Raw genomic sequence first — 22,681 nt, 5'->3', positions numbered from 1 at the left:
TTCTATGCTTAGAGCAATTTATTTCAATTTTCACAGTTAGCTCCATATCTTTTCCAGATTAGCAATCACATTAGCATTAAAGTAAACTGCAGATAGAACATAAACATAAATCGCAAAAGACAAGCCAAGACAAGAGGACACAAGATGTGGCGCTAGCCAGGGGCAAACCCCAATGTGGGGAAACCCTTGATCAATTCTTCTTATATGTTCTTCAATAGTTCAACAGAGAGAGAGAGAGATAGTACGTTTACAACAGAAGTCAACACTTTGACTTATCTAGATAAGAGCATAGATCATCTCTAAGAAGATAATACATGAGATCAGTTGACGACATGCTGCGTCAACTAATTCTCCAAGGTGACTCCACCTATCATTGTGCTGCATTTCGTCATCATGCTACACCTCACCATGCTGCACCCATCATCACTATGCTGCATCTCATCACGCTTCATTAATCATGACTATACCCATCACTATACTGCATTATGTGCCATTGCTGCACCATGTTGCCATCCTGACCTATGTGTTGGCTGCACCTTGCTTGCTTGTTGTCCCTTGCTTGCTTGTTGTCCCTAGCATGCTTGTTGTCCTTAGCATGCTTGTTGTTGCATGCTAGTTGTCCCTTGCATGCTAGCTGTAACATTGCATGCTTGGTGTATTTGCTGCTAAGTACCATACAACTGTCCCAATGTTAGTTAGTTGTCCCTTGCATGCTGCTCTCCTTCGGAGACAGATGCTCCGGCTGTTTCAGGTGTTCCCGACAGTTCTGGCTGTTCCCGACAGTTCCGACAGTCCTGACCGTTCTGGCTTTTCCGGCAGTTCTGACATTTCCGTCCTTTCCATATTTTTTGGCAGTTCTGGGTTTTCCGGCTTTTCCGGCAGTTCTGGCTTTTCTGGCTTTTCCGGTAGTTCCGTCTTTTCCGGCAGTTCCAGCTTTTCCGGATTTTCTGGCAGTTCTGGCTTTTCCGACATTTTCAGCTTTCCCTGCAGTTCCGGCTTTTGCGGCAGTTCCAGATTTTCCAGCATTTCTTGCAGTTCCGACTTTTCCGACAATTTCGGCAGTTCTGGCTTTTCCGGCAGTTCCAGCTTTTCTGACTTCTACGACAGTTCTGGCTTTCTGCCCTCTGAATCAGGGCAACATTATTCCTTAGGATCTCTCCTCCTACTAAAACCCAAAGACAAGTAGAGAGAGGAAGAGATCCCAAGTGTGTTGAAATGACTTGAAGGCCACCTCTATTTATACTAAAACGTTGAGCACATGTGGGGTTTATTTGGTTGTTGGCCGACCTTGACGAATTGTCTTATAACGAAAATAAATTCATAACTCCATGAATACTTATCGGAATCGGATGATCTTTAGATCAATCCTACACCTCTCGATGAGAGGGATCCAAGAAAAATATCGGCTGCCATAAATAAGATGACCCACATGGAGTTTGGCCCTAGTTGTCAATTTTAGCACTCCCTCTCAACTAGGGAGAACTCCATCTGCTGATCCATATGTCCGACTCTACTATCTCTGCCATCAATGCCCTGCATTGCTCTGCTATGCTCTGATCTACTGAGCTCTGCTCTGCTGAACCATGAAGAAGAAGAATTGATCGAGAATGTCTCATACCATTCTCTACTGACTTAAATTCAGTTTCATCTGAAGAGAGTGTGTCACATCACTCTTACTGACCCACAATCAGTTTTATTGATCTCAAATCAATATCACAAGAGAGTGTCTCAAACCACTCATACTGATCCCAGATTAGTTTCATTGATCCCAGATCAATGTCACAAGAGAGTGTCTCAAACCACTCATACAGATCCCAGATCAATGTCACAAGAGAGTGTCTCAAACCACTCATACTGATCCCAGATCAGTTTCGTTGATCCTAGATTAATGTCACAAGAGAGTGTCTCAAACCACTCATACTGATCCCAGATCAATGGAGGTCATCCTAGCATAGGGAGTACGATAGATACAACGATGCATCCATCGATAATACTACTATGGTCCCTATCCTCATTTCCCTGCTCATTGATCAGATGAGAGGTACTTCCCATGAGTCCCAGACTGCATGGGTAGGATGCCTCGACAAGAGAACTAATCATCCTGTCCACAGGAGAATGAATCATCTTGTCAGTGGATGCCATGGAGAACTAATCATCTTGGCCCACAGGAGAACTAATCATCCTGTTCCACAGTCGCCATGGAGAACAAATCATCCTGGCCCACAGGAGAACTAATCATCCTGTTCCATAGTCACCACGGAGAACTAATCATCCCGGCTCACAAGGGAACTAATCATCCTGTTCCATAGTTGCCACGGGAGAACTAGTCATCCCGACCCACAAGAGAACTAATCATCCTGTTCCATAGTTGCCACGAGAGAATCATCCTGGCCCACATAAGAACTAATCATCTTGTTCATAGCGCACCACCAGGGGAGGGTGAGTCACCCTGTGGTCGTATGTTGCTCCAGTAAGTACCCCAAGCCCCCCAGAGCTCCCAGAGCTCAATGCATGCAACCCGCAGGACCCTTATAAGAAGATCTCTCAACGACTCTAAGTCATTCGGGAAAGTCACAGATTTGACCTTTCCCTGGGGCTTTGACAAAATGTCTGCGACCTGTACATCAGTCTCAATGCGATGGAGCCTCCTCGCTCATCGACTTACCATATCGCAGATAAGGCAGTATCTGATGTCTATCTGCTGGAGTAATCATCGAATACGAGATTCCTCAATAATTGAATCACCTCTCTGGTTGTCATAGAGAATCACAGTAGTATTCATCATGTGTACAAACAACTCACTTAAGAGCTTCTACAACCATGCAGCTTCACACGAGATCATACTCGTAGCTATGTATTCGGTCTCGGCGGTGCTTATAGCACCCAACTTCTGCTTCCTGCTCATCTGGTGAGCTCCAGTATTGTAGCAATAATGCTACAACTCCTGGGGCTTCCTGTCTCTCATTTTATCAACCCGGTAGTTCGTACAAACTTGGAAGCGACGGTGCTATATGCACAAGTACTAGCTCTTGTCGCAGCTGTCACTTGGTCAGCTGGCACAAGTCCGCTAGGGTTCAAGCCAACTTCTATAGGCTCTCAGAAGAAGCTTGCTAATTGATGGACGAAAGCTAATCTCAAAGGAAAGCTACTTTAATTGACAAAAATGAACTGAAAGCAAATCAAAGCATGTAAACCTAGGAAACCCTAATTTAACTAGTCTGACCTCTATAGTGCAAGGAATGTAAATGCAACTTCTACCAATGCTGTCATTACCTCTAATAAGTGAGAATGCATGGATCTAAACTACTTGCATCATGAAGGTTATGTTTTTGTATTTTTCCTTTAAGTGTGTGGAATGATGGTGATCTTGTGCTAACTAGGGTTTGGTTGTGCAGATGGGATGGAGAAGGAAGGAAAGCGTGGGATAGGTTGGGGAGGTTAGGAGAGGTCCCTAGGGATCCTTAGCATCCATCCACAGAGGTTCCTCGCATTCAGATGCTCAGCAACCGAGAGAGTGGCCTCCTACAGGATGCCTGCAGAGGATCCTACAGGATACTCTGTTTTCTACAGGATGTATATAAATGGCTACAGGATGACCTACCGTGAGTGTTTGGAGTGATGGAGGAGTAATGGAATGGTAGGGGGAGATGTGTAAGGTAGGAATGAGGCTGGTGATGGCTGTAGAAGTGGAAGAATAGGATGGGAAGTGAGTGTAGGGAGTAGGTTGGAAGGTAAAGGGCTATGTCAACGAAAGTTGAAGGAGATGGAGCTATGTGGGAAATGAGAGAGTTGGAGGGTAAATGAGTGAGACAGAGGTTAAATAGAACTTGAGGAGGTGATGAAGATGATAGAGATGCCCTGCACAATGCTCATTTAAACGAATCAATGAATTCTTGCAAACAAACCAAGTCCTAGCTAACTTAATCTAATTGTCAATGAAATAAATGAACAACAGCTTTGTTTGGAAAGAGAACCATGTACTTCACGTGAGAAAGAGCATTCCAAAAGATCTAAATGCATAACAAACTCCTACCAATTGATTCTAAGCATAAAAAGCTACGTCACCCATCAAAACCAACTACCATAACAAAGCAAGATCTAAAGAGCAGATTTTTATTTCAAGAACGCAACAAACACATAAAGATACACAAGGGAGGTACTGGGCACTTGAGATGGGCCCAACCCCAAGAGCTACAGCCTCCCATGAAAGATTTAGAGCTGGTGCAAAGCTGGATCCATCTTTATTAATCAAGAAATGAAAAGTACATCAAAACTGTCCATAAGGAGAGCTTGAGAATGAGCTGAAAGCAAAGCTAATCCATGGCCTAAAATTCGAACTACAAGCTAGCTAACTAATGGCTAAAACAAAATGACTAACTAGCTACAAAAATGACTACCAACTAGCTAACCAAAATGAGGCCCCAAGCCTTCTTATTTATACAATTTGAGGACCCAACAGTCCTCCTAAAAGTTAGGGACTTGGCTGCCCAAGACTTGGAGTTAACAGCAGTCCAACTTGACTTGCTTGGCTGCCCTTGTGCTCATTAATTTGGTGGCCTTTGAACTCCGAGCTGATGGTGGAGAATTCGAGGTAAGGGCCCATAAATGAGGGGGACACCTTCCTACAAATCCTCTAGCTTGTTTTCCCACGAATTTGGCTGCCAAGTGCTCATTAAGACCTTCAAATTTGCCTCCAAGTTGACCAACAAGGCTACACAAAGCACCCATTAGACTTGTTGGCATAATGACTAACCAAATTCACTCTATTAACATAAAAATAATCAAAAACATGCAATAAACAAATGAGAATGGTGGATTAAGTCAAATTAGGAGGTTGGATGAGCCCAAATATTTGTCCATTTTTGGGGCTCATCATCATCCATGATATTGAAGCAGAATCCAAAGAGAACCAGCACTGAGAAGTGCTCTAGTGATCCTCGACACTGCCTGCCTAGTCAGCATTCGAATAATCATGCAGTTTCATATTTCCGGCAGTGTATCTCAATCTATGAGAGATTGTGCCCCGAAGATATCTCAGAAGATTCTTGGCACCAATCCAGTGAGGCTCAACCAAATATGAGCTCACCATGCTAACTGCAAAACATATGTCCAGATGGAAGTTCACCAAGAATATCAACGCAAATGAGTTTATGAAACTCAGAGGCATTTCCCAAATCCGGTCCGACATCACTACCATATAACTTTTGAAAGTTAAGATCCTCAAGGTAGTCACAGGCTTACAGTTTATCTTTCCACATCTGGAATCCAACTCCCTCTTACTTCTGCAAATGAGAGGGTTTGTACCTGCCATAAATAGGTCGTACTCATAAGGTGCCGATATGAGAGGTCTATCATCCACAACCTTTGGGTAATGGTTTGGATCGGTTTCACTCCTAGTGAATCTCAGCTTCATCAGACAGCTATCAATCCTCTCATACTACGCCCGGCGTGTTTTGATTTAAGCCATAGAGGGCTTTCTTCCACCTGTATACATGAGATTCCTGGTCATGAATCTCAAACACCTCAGGTTGTTTCAAACCTGTGGACCTGATGCATGAGGGGAATGGTCCCCTTATAAGATTTTCCTTCCGTACATCTCAGACATGTACCTTCATGCTCTACTTGAATTTAGACATCCCTATCACCATTTGACTCACATCAGGTAGGGCCCCATAGGTAGACCTCCGGTGTTATAGATGCGATATGTCAATTGACATGATCCCAAATGGACCATCCTGCAATTTGATACAAATTGCCAACCCTGAACCCATGAGAAAAAGCATTTTTGAAAATTATATTTTTTAACACGTACCTTTCCATCGATGAATGCCACCCTGAAACCTTTGACTTCCATTTCTGAGATGGACACTAGGTTCTTCTTGGGATCAGGTACATAAAAGCGATTCTGTAAATGAATCAAGTTACCCTTATTCAATTGAGAGTTAACATTACCTACACCCTTTCCGGGATAGGTGGCATCGGCTACAAGTATAATCCCACGATTGTTTCCATCTCTACCAAATTAGAGAGTGCGCCCATCTATCCAATGAAGTGCCTTGAAGGACTACAATCTATAAGCCAGATTCCCAAAGAATCTGAAGGAGAGGGCCAATACAAGATAATGCTTCTTTATCTTATCAGAAACAACATTTGATTCTTCATACCTGGGGTTCCTTGCTTTCTATGAAGAGTCGGCCATTTCCTTGTTGACTTGCATTACCTGTCATTCCTTTGATCATTGAAGATGTCCTTGGAATGATTGTTATCATCATCAAGTGATGTGTCCCTGCCATTCAGACACTCCTTCGCATAATGGCCGAACTAGTTATCTGCCTTTCCTTCTAGCCTGAGATCCAGTCTTCCAATGAAGTGATATTTAGGTAGGCCATATTCCGTTGCGCCATTCTGATAATATTCTCTGCTTCGACTTCACCCTTGGTGCATTTGAAGAGGGATGAGGAATCCATTGATCCTTTTGTCCTTTCCCAAATGCCTTCAGTGATTGCTCTTTCACTCTTTCTTGGGCATTATCTTCACCTCAGCTCTGATCCCATGTTAAATTTTAGATATGTTCTATGCTTAGAGCAATTTATTTCAATTTTCACAGTTAGTTCCATATCTTTTCCAGATTAGCAATCACATCAGAATTAAAGTAAACTGCAGATATAACATAAACATAAATCATAGAGGACAAGCCAAGACAAGAGGACACAAGATGTGGCACTAGCCAGGGACAAACCCCAATGTGGGGAAATCCTTGATCAATTCTTCTTATATGTTCTTCAATAATTCAGCAGAGAGAGAGAGAGAGAAATAGTACGTTTACAACCGAAGTCAACACTTTGACTTATCTAGATAAGAGCATAGATCATCTTTAAGAAGATGATACATGAGATCAGTTGAAGACACGCTGCTTCAACTAATTCTCTAAGGTGACTCCTTCACCTATCATTGTGCTGCATTTCGTCATCATGCTGCACCTCACTACGCTGCACCATGCTGCACCCATCATCACTATGCTGCATCTCATCACGCTTCATTAATCATGACTGTACCCATCACTGTACTGCATTATGTGCCATTGCTGCACCATGTTGCCATCCTGACCTATGTGTTGGCTGCACCTTGCTTGCTTGTTGTCGCTTGCTTGCTTTTTGTCCCTAGCATGCTTGTTGTCCTTAGCATGCTTGTTGTTGCATGCTAGTTGTCCCTTGCATGCTAGCTGTAACATTGCATGCTTGGTGTATTTGCTGTTAAGTACCATACAACTGTCCCAATGTTAGTTAGTTGTCCCTTGCATGCTGCTCTCCTTCGGAGACAGATGCTCTGACTGTTTCGGCAGTTCCTGGCAGTTCTGGCAGTTCCGGCTGTTACCGACAGTTCCCGGCAGTTCCGGTTGTTCCCAACAGTTCCGACAGTCTCGACAGTTTTGTCTTTTCTGGCAGTTCCAACTTTTCTGGCAGTTCCAACAGTTCCGACATTTCCGTCTTTTTCGGCGTTTCTGGTAGTTTCGGCTTTTCCGGCTTTTCCGACAGTTTCGGCTTTTCTGGTAGTTCCGTCTTTTTCGGCAGTTCTAGCTTTTTCGGCAGTTCCGGCTTTTTTGGCAGTTCCGGCATTTCTAGCAATTTCGGATTTTCCTTTCAGGCAGTTTTGGATTTTCCTACTTTTCCGGCAGTTCCGACTTTTCTGGCAATTCCAGTAGTTTTGACTTTTCTGGCTTTTCCGGCAGTTCTAGCTTTTTTGGCTTTTCCGGCAGTTTCGGCTTTCTGCCCTCTGGATCAGGGCAACGTTATTCCTTAGGATCTCTCCTTCTACTAAAACCCAAAGACAAGTAGAGAGAGGAAGAGATCCCAAGTGTGTTGAAATGACTTGAAGACCACCTCTATTTATACTAAAACATTGAGCACATGTGGGGTTTATTTGGTTGCTGGCCGACCTTAACGAATTGTCTTATAACACAAATAAATTCAGAACTCCATGAATACTTATCGGAATCAGATGATCTTTAGCTCAATCCTACAACTCTCGATGAGAGGGATCCAATAAAAATATCAGCTGCGATAAATAAGATGACCCACATGGAGTTTGGCCCTAGGTTCCAATTTTAACAGATCTAGAGTCTTAGAGATCTAAATTTTTCCAATTGTAGATTGGTAGTTGCTATGAGCAGATTTTCTCACTCCAAAAGGGAGTGCGAGTAGCATATTCAACAACCGAACAGAGGGAAAGAGGGATATTTTCGAGGTTTATTTCTCTACTGTTGAGTTTCCATATTTTGCAGCTCTACAGGGATGCTCGTACGAGATTGCCAGAGGAGGCTGTGCTAGTGAGCCAGAATGTAGATCTGGGCAACAGATCGACTTCCAGTTGCAGGAGGCAGATACCAGAGGAAGTGCGAGTTGTAAAGAAAGGAAGGGTCCCAGCTAGGGACTAGGCTTGAAAGGAGATAGTAGGGCATCGGATCTAGGAGGGAAGGAGTATAAGACTCCAATGTGCCATATTGGGTAGTGTCCAACACAGTTGCAACAAGGAGATTAGTCAAATTAGTTCCAGATTGTTGCAGCGGGACCATCACCTTTGCTACAAGAGCCCGCAATATCATAGTAGTAGGTTCAGTGTCAGCGAACGTAATTTGTCATTAGACAGTTGCAAATCTAGTCACAGTTAGTACCCAGGAGATAGTTGCAAAGCTAGATGCAGTGGCACAGGCAGTGCAAATTGCCCAGTTGCAGTATGCAGGTGCAATTCCAACCAAGAGATTCCCATGCAGAACTGCGCAGTCCAGTTTCCAGTGTAGGACAATGTGAGTTGCCAAGAGGGAGCAGAGAGATTTCCCGTTGGGAGATCGAGACTCAAAGGGAGTTTAGTTTCAGAGGGAACATCTCTATGGAAGTTAGTATTTCAGGATCTGGGGAGATCAGGCTCATCATTGTAGTAGTTGCAGAAGCAGTGCAAAATCATTAGTAGCGCAATAGCATCAACAGTATGAGTAGATCAGATTTTGCTATGTTGGCCGTCATACCTCTAAGAGTGAGGTGGGGTGACTTGAAGTTGTAGTCCAGAACTACATAGATTGAGTAGGATCCTTGAGGTGTTCTCCTCATGGATCAGTACCTTTCTATGGGGGCCCATAGTATTTAGTAGCAGGATGGATCAGTGTCAGAGATGCAGGCAGGTTCCAGATTGACAGTTGTAGACTAGTAACAATCAGGTGCTAAGGAGTGCAGTGCAGAGTTGGCAGCAGTGCAAAGTCAGCAACAATGCAGATTCCTTGGTAGACAGTGTAGTGGCTAGTAGCAATCATGACTTGGGAGACAAATGCATCATACTGAACACAATTGATTTAGTATTTAGGTTGCTTCTCAGTTGCTAGAGTTGCAGTAGCAACAACACCATATGAGAGGGAGTTGCAGTGTAGATGTAGAGTTGACATCAATATTGCATTGTTAGCAAGAACATAGATGTAGCATCAAAGTTGCGCAGTAGTTGGTGGGAAGTATGGATAGACATCAACAACGTGACAGAAGGTGATACAAAGACAGGGTGTTGTGGCAAGGTGTGAAGCACTAGAACATAGTCCTCGCTAAGAGGGGTGTTAATTTTTGTAGCATCGAATGTGTTCTAGTCATGAAACTTTGTGTTCGAATGTGTTCTAGTCATGAAATTCCACATAGATATGACTTAATGAGATTATTAGCCTATTTTTTTATGTTTCCTAAGTCAAAACTTAGGAAAACTGGTTCATTAATTAGAATTAATTAAGTCAAGGTGAGAATCATCTAGAAACTCACACGGATAGACTCCGATATGATCTTGGCCCTTGATTAAATTTTAGTCTTGGTCGTTGGTGCTCCAACAAAAGATTATAAGAAGAAGTCGATGGGCACTTGGATAATACACTTGTGAGAACCACAAAGTTCAATTTCCTTGAAGAGTTTGATTTTCCAAAAAGCCAACAGTGTTGGAAGAGTTCGAGCTTCAGTGAGGAAGCATAGACAATGATCCAGAGGAAGTCTTCCAGATCTGGAGAGGCAGTAGCAAGTGACATAAGTGATCCACGCAAAAGCAGCGCAAGGACTGTGCAGTCGCTGAAGCAGAGCAGTTCAATTTAGTTGGGGAGGAAGTTTTCTAGAGGGTCGAAGAGTCACTTCTAGCGGCAAAGACTGTGAAAATTTCTAAATAGAAATCCAATTGCAGTGATTGATATTATTTCTTCTACTTATTAATTCAGAAATAAGTTATTCACAGTGTTTCTACAACAAATATAAAAAAAAATTCTACTGTAGTCTTCACAATTCAAATACTGCGGAAAGCAAATGCAAGGAAAAATACTAGCACAAGTACAATAACAATAACAAAGTTATTTTTGGACAATTGTCCCCGGAAAAACCCAATCTAGGAAAACCGATGCAGCAGATAGGGGTTTCTTTATTGATCTTAAATAAATCTCATGTACAAGATACAACTAGTAGAATGGAAGAGGAATTTATGTGAGAAGAAATTTTACAGACAATTTTATCACGCTTCACAGTGAAATTATGACTTTGGAGAGGACCTGCTGCCCTCACTACGTCACCTTCTGCACAGTGACTGCGCAGTCCTAGCATCACTGCCTTTGCGTTGTCCCTCCTCTTCTTTGCATCTTCTCTCCGCGTCCTGCACTCCCGACTATTGCTGATGCCCTCTCTCTCCAACCTGCAACTCTCCCGCTGATTTGATTTTCTCTTGCCGAACTTCAGCCAATGAGAAAATGGATCTGCTTGGGCAAATGAGTATCTTTCGGGTTCATTTTCCAAATGCCTATCGAAGTCCTTATAATCCTCTTGTTGATCAATCAACGAACCATATTAGATTCTAATAAATGGCTCAGATCATGTTGACTTGATCCTCGCCTTCTTCTAGAAGTTTCACCCTCAGTTTAATTAATACCCTTTAATTATTTTAATTTCCTAAGTTTAGACTTAGGCATCGATTAAAAATAATTAATTATTTTAATAAAACTGTCTCTTGGTGGAATTTCCCAAAACAATTTCTGGGTATTCTAGAATACATGTGTTCTAGCCTCCCTGCAAATTTTGAGGCTTATAGCACACTCGATGCTACCAGAAATCAACTAAGACAAGCAAAACAACTTGCTTAGAGGCTGATCTAAGCCACACATGTGAAAGGCAGCGCAAGGACTGCGCAAAAGGCCTACGTAGGGGTTTGGACGACTAGTTTTTCTGGAGGAGTTAGTGCCGAAATTGCTTGAGGAGTGAGATAATTTCTTCTCTCTAATCACTTTTTTTGTCAGATACTTGCTATTTGGATTGCCATTTGGGCATCCATAAATTGTACTCAGATTTCACTACTGCATAATAATAAAATCCCTTAGTTGCTGCACCAGTTTTCCCAAGTTGGGTTTTTCCGGGGACATTTGTCCAAAAATCACTGTGTAAATTTTATGTGTGTGCTAGATTTTCTCAGTTTCAACTCTATTTTCTTTTGCATTTTTATTTGTGAAATCCACAGTGTGAATTATTTGATATTTATCTTAGCAGACAATAGATAATTTGTTAAATAAATTAACATTTAGAAAAATAATTTCTAGTTGTTGTGATAGATGAAATTTTCACATAATCGTTGACTCATGATTTATATTTATAGGCTTGAACTTTGAATATCGTTTATGTAGAACAAGCTTTATGTTCATGATGTAGTGAGATGCTAATTTGAAAAACATGAATTTCCTTGAGTTTGTGAAAATTGGGTGATCTCGAATCCTACTCCAGTAACTGATAACATTTCTTCTATTTGTTAAATTACTTAAACAAATTATTTGCAGTTTTCTATGGCAAAGATCAAAATACATACACTGCAACCTTCACAAATAAAATTCTGCAAAAAGTAAATAGAAGGAAAATACTAGCACATATATAACCACAGTGACAGTTATTTTTGGACAATTGTCCCCAGAAAAACCCAATGTGGGAAAACCAGTGCAGCAGATGAGGGTTTCTTTTATTAATCTTCAGTAACAATTTATGTACAAGACATAGATAGACAAAATAGAGGAAGAATCATTGAGAGAAATTTACTGGTGAATTTCTCACACTCCACAATGTTTTTCTGACCCTGAAGAGGACCTCCTGCTATTTCGCTAGCCTTTCTGCGTGACGCTCTGCGCAGTGACTGCGTAGGCCTTGTGTCAACCCTCTGCACTGATCATCTGTGTCCCTCCTTTGTGCTGCCCCCTCCAGGTTTGTCTTGCACTCTCAGACTAAGCTGATGCCCTCTCTCTCCCACCTACAACTCACTCTATGACTCAATTTTCTCTTGCCGAACTTCAGCTGCTGGGAAAATTGATCTACTTGAGCAACTGAGTATCTGCCCTGGTGTGTTCTCCACCTATCCATCGACTGCTTCTTATAATATTCTATTGGAGCACCAATGACCAAGATTAAAACATAATCGATGGCTAAGATTAACTAGAAATCAATCCATGTCTTCTAGAAGATTCTCACCATGACTTAATTAATACCCTTTAATTAACTAGATTTCTTAAGTTTAGATTTAGGAACCATTAAAAAAGGTTAATTATTTTAATTAAGTCGTCTCTAGGTGGAATTTCCAGAAACGATTCTGGGTTTTGGAGAATATATGTATTCTAGCCTCTCCACAAAATTTCGTGGCTAGAACACATCCAATGCAACAAAAATCAACACTCGCTCTTAGCGAGGAATGTGTTCTAGTGCCACAATCTACTAAAGCAACATCCTGTCTCTGCACCATCTCTTGTCACGCTCCTGATGTCTGGCTGTTGCTGCCCACCAACAACTGCGTAACTCTGATATGTGTTGCATTTGTGCTGCTGCTGACCCTGTTGAACTGTTGTCAACTACTGCAACTCCCTCTCAACTGTTATTGTTGAGAATCTATTGGAACAGATTCTCCATCATACCCATTTGTTCTCTGAACTGGATTAACTTAGCCCTCCCTAGAGATTTTGTGAGTATGTCTGTTACTTGATCGCCTGTGGGAACATACTGCAGCTGGACTGCCCCATGTTGAACAAAATCTCTGATGAAATGACATCTGATATCAATGTGCTTCGACCTATCACGAAATACTGGATTCTCGAAGAGTTTTATGCAACTCTTATTATCACAGTAAACATTGGTTACTCCCATTTTCTTCTTGAACAAACTCACCAACAATTTCCTAAGCCATATGGCTTTGCACATAGCTGTGCTAGCCGACATATATTCTGCTTCTCTTGAGCTCAGTGCTACTGACTTCAACTTCCTGCTACACCAAGAGAGCATCCTTGATCCAACGCTGAAGCAGTACCCGAAGGTACTTTTCTTGTCCACTGAACTACCTGCCCAATCTGCATCTGTGAATTCTCTCAACCTGACGTCATCTCCTTGAGTATATTTCACCCTGAGTCCGATTGATCTACGCACATATCAGAGAATTTGCCTAGATGTTGCCTAATGTACCCTTTTTGGTCCCACCGTGCACTGACTAAGGGTATTGACAACGAAACAAATGTTTGGCCCGGTGTTGACTAGATACATGAGTGACCCAATTAGTTGTCTGTACAAGGTGTGGTCGACTTCCCTGTCCCCGGAGGCATCTATCTTTTTCCAATTGGTAATCATGGGTGTTGCCATGGGTTTGCAATCCTGCATTTTTAATCTCTTCAGAATTTCTGTAGCATAGCTTCCTCGCCCAAGGAAGATTTCCCCATTATTCTGCCATACTTCCAACCCCAAAAAATAGTGCATCAACCCGATATCCTTCATGTCGAATTCTGCTTCAAGGTTCCTTTTGCAGTCCTCTATGAGCCTTGATGATCCTGTTAAAAACATATCATCTACATATAAAACTAGAATGAGAGACTCATTCTCCAACCATCAGATAGTAGAGATTGGGATCTACATCACTCTTGATGAATCCCAACTACAATAAGTAACTGTCAATCTAACCGTACCACGCCCTGGGTGCATGTTTGAGCCCATACATGGCTTTCTTCCATTTGCATACATGAGTGCGCTTCTCATGAGTTTCTAAGACTTCAGGGTGCTCTACGTACACCTCTTCTTCTATCACCCTATTCAAGAATGTTGTCTTGACGTCCATCTAGTGAATTTTCCATCCCATCTGCACTGCTAAGGATATGACGGCTTTGATAGAGGTATATCTTGCAACTGGGGCGAAGGTCTCCTCATAGTCTATTCCTTCTTTTTGTGCATACCCCTTTTCCACAAATCTAGCCTTATACTTCTCTACACTGCCATATGCAGTGTACTTGATCTTGCAGATCCACTTGGAACCCACAATTGATCTATCCTCTAGTCTAGGCAGCACCTCCCAAACATCATTTCTCATGATAGAACTGTACTCTTCTACCATGGCATCCACCCACACCTGATGTTGTGCATCTTCCTGAAAACTAGAGGGTTCATCAACCTGAGCCACCAAGGCCTGGTATCTATTAGGTTGTCTGCGCTACCTCTTGTTGGTTCTAGGCGCTTCGACAAACTCTTCTGCGTCCTTCAAGGTTTGAAACACTTCCCTACTAGTCCTACCACTGGTGGTGGGAGGTTCAATTTGTTCCTCCACCTGTACATGCAACTTTGTTTGCTGAGAACTTCCTGGATCTCCTGCTACTAAGGAGACGTTGGTGCGAGTCACTGTACTCAAATCTTGTGACTCTCCCCCTGCTTGTTCTACTTGCGGTCCCTGCTGCTACTGGACTAAGCGAACATCTGATCACTGATCTCCTACAAGCATCTCTCGAGATCTTCTAAAAGCTCTATCTTCCATGAACTTTACATCTTGCCTCACTACGATATTCGTGCTGCCACGAACGTAGATTTTGTATGCCTTTGATGTCTCACTATATCCTACGAGATACCCCTTTTCTGCAGTTTGATCCAACTTACTGCGCTTCTCATCTAGAATGTGACAATAGGCCACACTCCCGAATATCCTCAAATGACTTACCTTAGGTTTCTTCCTGGTGAAGACTCCCTTTGGCATTTTCTTCCCCAAAGCTCTGTGAGGTGTCCTGTTTTGAATGTACACTGTTGTGTTGCATGCTTCTGCCCATAGGAATCTAGGCAAATCCTAATCATACAACATGGCCTTTGCTGCCCCGACTATAGTTCTGTTCTTCCGTTCCACTACTCCATTCTGCTGTGGATTGTAGGGAGTTTTCCACTCTCTTTTGATACCTTCCTTTGTGCAGAAACCTGTGAAGTCTTTATATGTGTATTCTCCACCATTATCTGAATGTAGTACCTTGATCTTTTTCCCTGTCATGTTTTCTACGAGAGCCTTGAACTCTCAAAACCGATCAAAGACCTCATCCTTGGTCTTTAAGAAGTAGATCCAGGTTTTTCTGGAATGGTCATCAATAAAGGTGACAAAATACTCGCCACTGCTAAGAGCTCTGGTGGACATAGGGCCGCAAATATCTGAATGTATCAATCCCAACACGCCATTGGCTCTGTTGTCACTTTTGGGAAACGCTACTTTTGCGTACTTTCCAAGTACACATCCTCAACATAGATCATCGTGCTCAGTGTTGAGAGCTAGAACTCCTATTACAGTCTCTCTAAGCATCCTTAGTGCTCCATGGTTCAAGTGTCCCATCCTCCTGTGCCATAGGTCATTAAGCTCCAATGTTACTTGGGAGCGGGAGCGGAAGCGGGGAGCGGGAGCGGAAGCGGGAGCGGGAGCGACCATTTTCAGAAGCTCCCGGTTTGGGAGCGAATCCCGGAGCGATTTTTTAAAAATATATATATTTTTTATATTTTCTAATTTTTGATACATATATGTCAACAAAAACATGTAGAATGATGAAATAGACATAAAAAACATAAAAAAACATAAATTGATCATTGAACCATATCACATCAATCATCTAGAAATTATAATCGTCATCAACCTTAGTAAAATTAAAATACATATTACAACTGCAACATATTGAGTCTTATAAATCATGATTCATCAAATTCAATATTAAAGTTTCAACTTCAAGCTTTCAGAATTGAAAATTCAATAACATTTATCATCATTGATCACCAAAGTAACAAGTTGTACTTGTAAGCCAAGTTTAACCATTACAAGAAGTAATATCGAAGATATTTCTAAGTCCTGACTCCTAACTTCTAACTGTTAACATGATATGAAATGTTAAAAATTTATAAAATGAAACATGAATAATGAGATGAAATGAAACAACTTTAGTGACTAGTCTTTCACAAAGCATCATATTCATAATTCACAATCATTACCAATGAGTTATAATTGCCAAGGCCCAACTTCAAACTTCAAATTTTCATTGTCACAGTGATATAATGTTTACAAAAAATATCATAATGTCATAATGATATGAAAGAGTCAAGAGTCAAGAGTCAAGGACTCAAAACTCAACACTGAACAGTTATGAAAACTAAAGTGACAAGTCTAATAGAAACTAAAAAAGACAAAGTAAACTGTAAATCTACAAGTGGCCCTTGCCACGAGAGTCTCCAGGAGTATAAGTAGGTCGTGGTGGTCTTCTAGGAGTCTCCCGCCCAGACTGACGACCAGAACTAGAGCCTCCACGCGAGGGTGCCGATGGAGGTGGCGACAACAATGGAACAAGACTCGGGCCCCGAGAACTGCTACTGGATGGTGGAGGTGGAGGTGCCATGGCTGCTGCAGCTGCTTCAGCTTCATCCCGTACAAGCTCCTCTTCTAGTTCTTCCATATGTACAATGCCATCCTCCAAATTGTCGTCCTCAGGGTGATTGTCCCAAATTTTATATGTGGGATCTTCATTAGCCCGATCACAGTAATGGCTCAACAACCTCAAGTTGTAGTGCACATAAACCAAGCTTTCTGCTCGGTTTTCGTTGAGCCTGTTTCTTTTCACATTATGTATATAACTGTAGGTGCTCCAACACCTCTCTGCAGAAGAAGAATTTACAACCTGTGAAAGAACTTTTATTGCCAATTTTCGCAAAAGTCCGTGGCCGCCATATGTTTCCCACCATGTGAGAGAATCAAATTTATCTTTGTCATCCATTGCATGGAAGTTACCATACAAACCACTGCCAGTGAAGTATCTGCCTATTTCAAGGCGCACAGCTGCACATTCCTCCCTGTCAGGCACCAACTTTTCTAATGCTTCCAGATATCCTCTAGTTACCTCTCGATCTAAATGGGGTTTGGTCCTAACACCACCCCCTGCTGCAGGTTTGCCCAACCAAGAATCTGAGTAGTATTTTGGCGTAAGGATATACGCCAAGCAATGTAGTGGAAGGTTAAGCCTATTCCACCGTTCACACACACAATCGTGAATCAGTTTGTACAAGTCGGGATCTTTGTTATGAACAATGTCTTTTATTTCCCCCAACATGGTATCCATTTGCTCATACACCTCGCCAATCACTGGTTTGTCTGTATCTGCAAACCGAATCATGTTATAAATTGGCTTGGTGAAATCCAATACCTGTCTCACAGTTGTCCAAAACTGCCCATCAAGAGCGGCCTCCTCCACCGTTTCAAAACCTGCAATGTCAGCTACATTTGTAGCCCTTTCCTTTAACACCTGCCAATGTGGACTTGATACCATGCTAGCTAATGCCTCTCTTACCTTCAAAAGGCGTCTGAAGGTGAGGTAATAGCTACCAAATCTAGTCCTCGCAATCTTCAGCAACTCCAATCTCGAGTGACTGCGGAAAAGGCCATGGGTATTGCTATGATTTGTAATAAATTTTATCATTTTTTTTCCTTTCTTGTACAAATCACCAATCCATTGGTATTGTTCATTTTTGTTTTTGACAATATCATGCAACAGAAGGTTCAATGTGTGAACCAAACATCCAGACCAAAATATGTTCGGGTATTTATCCTCAATAATTGCTCCCGCTGCCTTACAATTAGGAGCATTATCAGTGATGACTTGGATGACATTGTATGGGCCAATACGCTCAATTGTTTCAAGCAATGCTTCTGCAATGTTGATAGCGGTCTTGAACTTGTCTGAGTAATCATGTGCAGCTAGAAAGATGGGACCACTAACAGACACAGCAAGAACACTTATCAATGGCTTGCCTTTTACATTTGTCCATCCATCAGATACAATGGACACCCCATTGTCAGTCCAAGAACTTGTCATTTTATTCAAAGAATGTGATATTTTTGCTTTTTCATGATCAAGGCCAATAGTTCTTGCCTTGTCATACCCAGGGCTCTTGTATCCTTTAGGGGCATCATTTATGGCAGAAACCATTTCGTGTCAATAAGGTGAGCGTAGAACATTGAATGGTATCCCACATGCATAGAGGAACCTGTAAACTTTTGAATCCACATCATTCCTACACCCCTCATCAAGGAAATCTGATATGGTTCTACGGCGTAAAGATGATGACCCTGTGCCTCCATGTCCATATCCACTGCCTTGGGAGGATGCTGAAGGAGTTCTTTGTGAGCTTGGTTCAAAGAAACCCCTTGATCTTTTTGCTCTGTATTGGGCGTCCTCCTCTTCCTTTATGTATTTGGCTCTATCTGCTGTTGACACCTTGTCACAAGTTTTGATTCCTATTTGTTTCTCTCCATCCCATGGCCTTTTCCCGCAGAGGTGTCTTCTAGCACGGGTGTATGAGCCTGTGTAGTCAGTGTTGCAATGGGGGCAATGAAATTTAGTGGTTCCACCCCCTCTCCCTGTTTCAGCCCTGTGAACATATTTCCACAATGGAGTTTGGTCTTGTTTAGTTTTTTGACCCTCATGTTCACCCTCCTCCACATCCTCCTCACTGGGGTTTTCACCCATTTGACTTCCTCCGGCTTCTTCATCCACCTCTTCAGTTTCAGGCCCCCTCCGTTTCCTACTCTCCACCACCATAATAACCAGAAAGGGGACCAGGAAGAGGAAAATGCCAATAAAAATCCTCAGGTCCATCGTGTTTGATGTTTGTAGGGTTTGAGTCTTGAATCTGCAAATTAATTTAGTTTATTGGGATTAATTCATTTAATTTATTAATTTAATTTAAATTAATGATCTTTAAACTCAAACAGGTAAATGAAACTAACCAAATTAACTACCTAACCAGCTAAACTAACTAAATGATTAAGTTACTGACCTCTGCAAGCTTCCTCCTCGCTCCTTGGCACTTGCTCCTCGCTCCTCAGCTCTGGCTCCTTGCTCCTCAGCTCTTGCTCCTTGCTCCTTTGCTCTTGCTCAGCTCTCAATCTCAAGCTCAATGAAGTTGAAATGAGTTTTTTTTGGCCCATTGGGCTTATAAACAAAAAAAAATTAGTTAAATTTTTTTGATTTTTCGGGTCTGGCAGAATTTTTTTCCGCCGAACCGCTCCCGGCCGGTTAAAAATCGCTCCTGGAGCGTTTTTTAATGCCCGGGAGCGATCAGGGAGCGATCGCTCCCCGATCGCTCCCGGGCATTAAAAAGCGCTCCGGGAGCTCGGGAGCGATCGCTCCCTGAAACGCTCCCTATCAGAGCAGGGAGCGGCTCGGGAGCGGGTCGAGAGCGCCCTCCCAAAATCGCTCCCGGACCTTAACAGTGTTGCGGGGGAGCGCCCACCCCCCCCTCGAACCCGCTCCCGAAGCGTGCTCCGGGCCGGAGCGGCTCGGGAGCGGGTCGGGAGCGCGCTCCCGAAAATCGCTCCCGTCCGGGAGCGATTTTGGGAGCGCGCTCCCGACCCGCTCCCGAGCCGCTCCGGCCCGGAGCACGCTTCGGGAGCGGGTTCGAGGGGGGGGTGGGCGCTCCCCCGCAACACTGTTAAGGTCCGGGAGCGATTTTGGGAGGGCGCTCTCGACCCGCTCCCGAGCCGCTCCGGCCCGGAGCACGCTTCGGGAGCGGGTTCGAGGGGGGGTGGGCGCTCCCCCGCAACACTGTTAAGCTCCTTCCTATTGTTGTTATCATTGCCTATCAGTGCCATTGGAGAATCAATTTGCAATCTATATAGCCCGTTGCTTCAAGCTCCAATCTATCTCACCTTCTTCCAGGTAAGATGCTTGACATATACTTTCCTTCCCATAAAGTATACATTGTATCCCTTGTCTTGCAACTGGGACACCGAAATTAGGTTCATACCCAATCTTGGCACATGCAGTACATTTGTGGCGCTAGTACTAGTTCTTGCTTTCATCTGAAAATCTATGGTGCCTCTCCCCACTGTAGTACACTTAGTTCTATTGCCCATAGTGATTTGGAAGTCCATTTGCTCCTCTTAATAGCTCGAGAAATATTCCCTTACTCCAATAATGTGAGTTGAAGCTCCGCTATCAATCTACTAGACACCATTTGAAGCTGACCCTGATAGACACGCAAACTCATCTTCCAATCTGGAAGATAATTCTGAGGCTTCTTGATTATCCATAATTTTTTGTGCAATTTTCCTTCCCAACACTGAATTCATGGCTACAAAAATACACGTCCTGCTCTGCGTGGAAACTGTTGCGTTGCTCCCTCTGCTTCTGACAAATCTCGATTTTATTCTCTGTCGACTCACTCAGAAAAATATTTTTCCACAAAATATTTTCCCACTTAGGAAATGGACTGCGCAACTTCTCTGGGGTTTCGAACCTTTGCCTACACAATTCTTTTCGAAATCCATCTTTTGTCTTGCAACTGAGCTCTTCCTGCTTTACCAGTCCTTTGATACGTTGTGAAAATTTGGTGATCCCGAATCCTACTACATTAATTGATAATATTTCTTCTATTTGTTAAATTACCTAAACAAATTATTTGCAGTTTTCTACGACAAATTTCAAGATAAGTACACTGTAGCCTTCATAAATCAAATTCCATGGAAAGTAAATACAAGGAAAATACTAGCACATATATAACCACAGTGACAGTTATTTTTGGACAATTGTCCCCAGAAAAACCCAATGTGGGAAAACCGATGCAACAGATGAGGGTTTCTTTTATTAATCTTCAACAATAATTTTTGTAGAAGACACAGATAGGAAAATTAGATGAAGAATCACCGAGAGAAATTTATTGGTGAATTTCTCACACTCCATAACGTTTTTTTGACCCCAAAGAGGACCTCCTGCCCTTTTGCTAGCCTTTCTGCTCAACCCTCCGCGCAGTGACTGCATAGGCCCTGCGTCAACCCTCTGCGCTAATGATCTGCGTCCCTCCTCTGTGCTGCCTGTTGGAAAAAGTAACTATGCTCAGTGTTCAATAATTTGCTTGAGTCATTATGTAATGTATTCGTGAAAAGAATAAAGAAAATATCTATTATTATTATTATTGTTGTGACTTAATAAAGCATGGGTTTTGGTGGGCTCCAGTATTGTAGCAATAATGCTACAACTCCTGGAACTCCCTTCTTTAATTTTATCAACCCGGTAGTTCGTAACAAACTTGGAAGCGACGGTGCTGTATGCACAAGTACTAGCTCTTGCCGCAGCTGTCACTTGGTCAGCTGGCACAAGTCCACTAGGAGCTTAAGCCAACTTCTATGAGCTCTTAGAAGAAGCTTTTTAATTGATGGATGACAGCTAACTTGAAGGAAGCTAATCTAATTGCAAAAAGAAACTGAAAGCCAAAAAGAAACGCAAACCCTAGCAAACTCTAATTCTACCAGCTAGTCCTACTGACGCAAAGGAGAGCATGAAAACTACTGAAAGAGATGCCATTATTTCTATGAAGGTAAAATACATGTGTTTAGACTACCTCTATCTGAAGAAAACATCTTTTTGCATTTTTGATTAAGTTGTTGGAATTATCATGCATGTGCTTTTAACTATTTTTGACTGTGCAGAGGTGGATCAAGGAGGAGAAATGCTTGGAAGAGGTCGGGAAGGTTCAGAGAGGGTCTAAGGAGTCCCCAACACCCTTCCAGAGAGTTTCACAGAGTTTGGCTATCAAGAAACCTCATTCGCGAGCTTCTACAGAAAGTCTGCAGGGGTTCTACAAGATGTTTAGGATTTCTACAGGATGTTCTGTAATTTTTCTACAGGATGTTCAGAAATGGGGTTTTGAAGCATGGATGGAGGAAAAAAGGTGGAGGAATGAGTATGGAGGTGAAATAGGGGTGTAGGGGAGTTCAAGACTTGGAGGATGGAGTTGAGGAGTGGCGTAGATGGTGAGATCTGTTCAAGGAGGGATGAAACGATGTTGCACAAGAATATGAGAATCATGGCAAAGTAAGCGGATGAGGCAATTGTAAGGTAAGGGTTCTAAGTGAAGGGTGAAGCAGGTAGGTTGGATGGAGTATGGGCAGGTAAAGAAGGATAACAGGTACTCTGCAAGTGGTTTTTCAAACTAAACAAACAAACACTTATAAAACCTATGACCTAGTTACTTCACTCTAATCTGACCTAACAGCAAAAGGAAATGAACAGAAGTTTATTTGTAAGGAAACCATGTGAAACAACTATGCAACTAAGCAATCATAAACCTAAACATGCATCCAAAACTGATATCAAGTTCTGTAAATGAGATTCGAACACTAATAATTGCATGGTGAAGCAAAGAATGTGTTTTTGTGGGCAGCAAGGTTACATTGGTCCCAGCTCATGATTCCACTAAAGGGGAGGTGAGATCCAAAGTACTTGGTAGCCTTTTTCTGAATATATTCCATCTGATTAACCTATCAAGTAAATCTGAACATGAAGAACCTTTTTAATCATCGAAAGCAACCTAAATAACAACACAATATTTAAATCTAA

The sequence above is a fragment of the Pinus tabuliformis genome, chromosome 5_2, assembly GCF_031772625.1.
Source record: "Pinus tabuliformis cultivar Carrire ecotype Pingquan chromosome 5_2, CPIR1, whole genome shotgun sequence".
Taxonomy (NCBI): Eukaryota; Viridiplantae; Streptophyta; class Pinopsida; order Pinales; family Pinaceae; genus Pinus; species Pinus tabuliformis.
The sequence above is the reverse complement of the archived record's forward strand: the minus strand, read 5'-3'. Positions refer to the sequence as shown.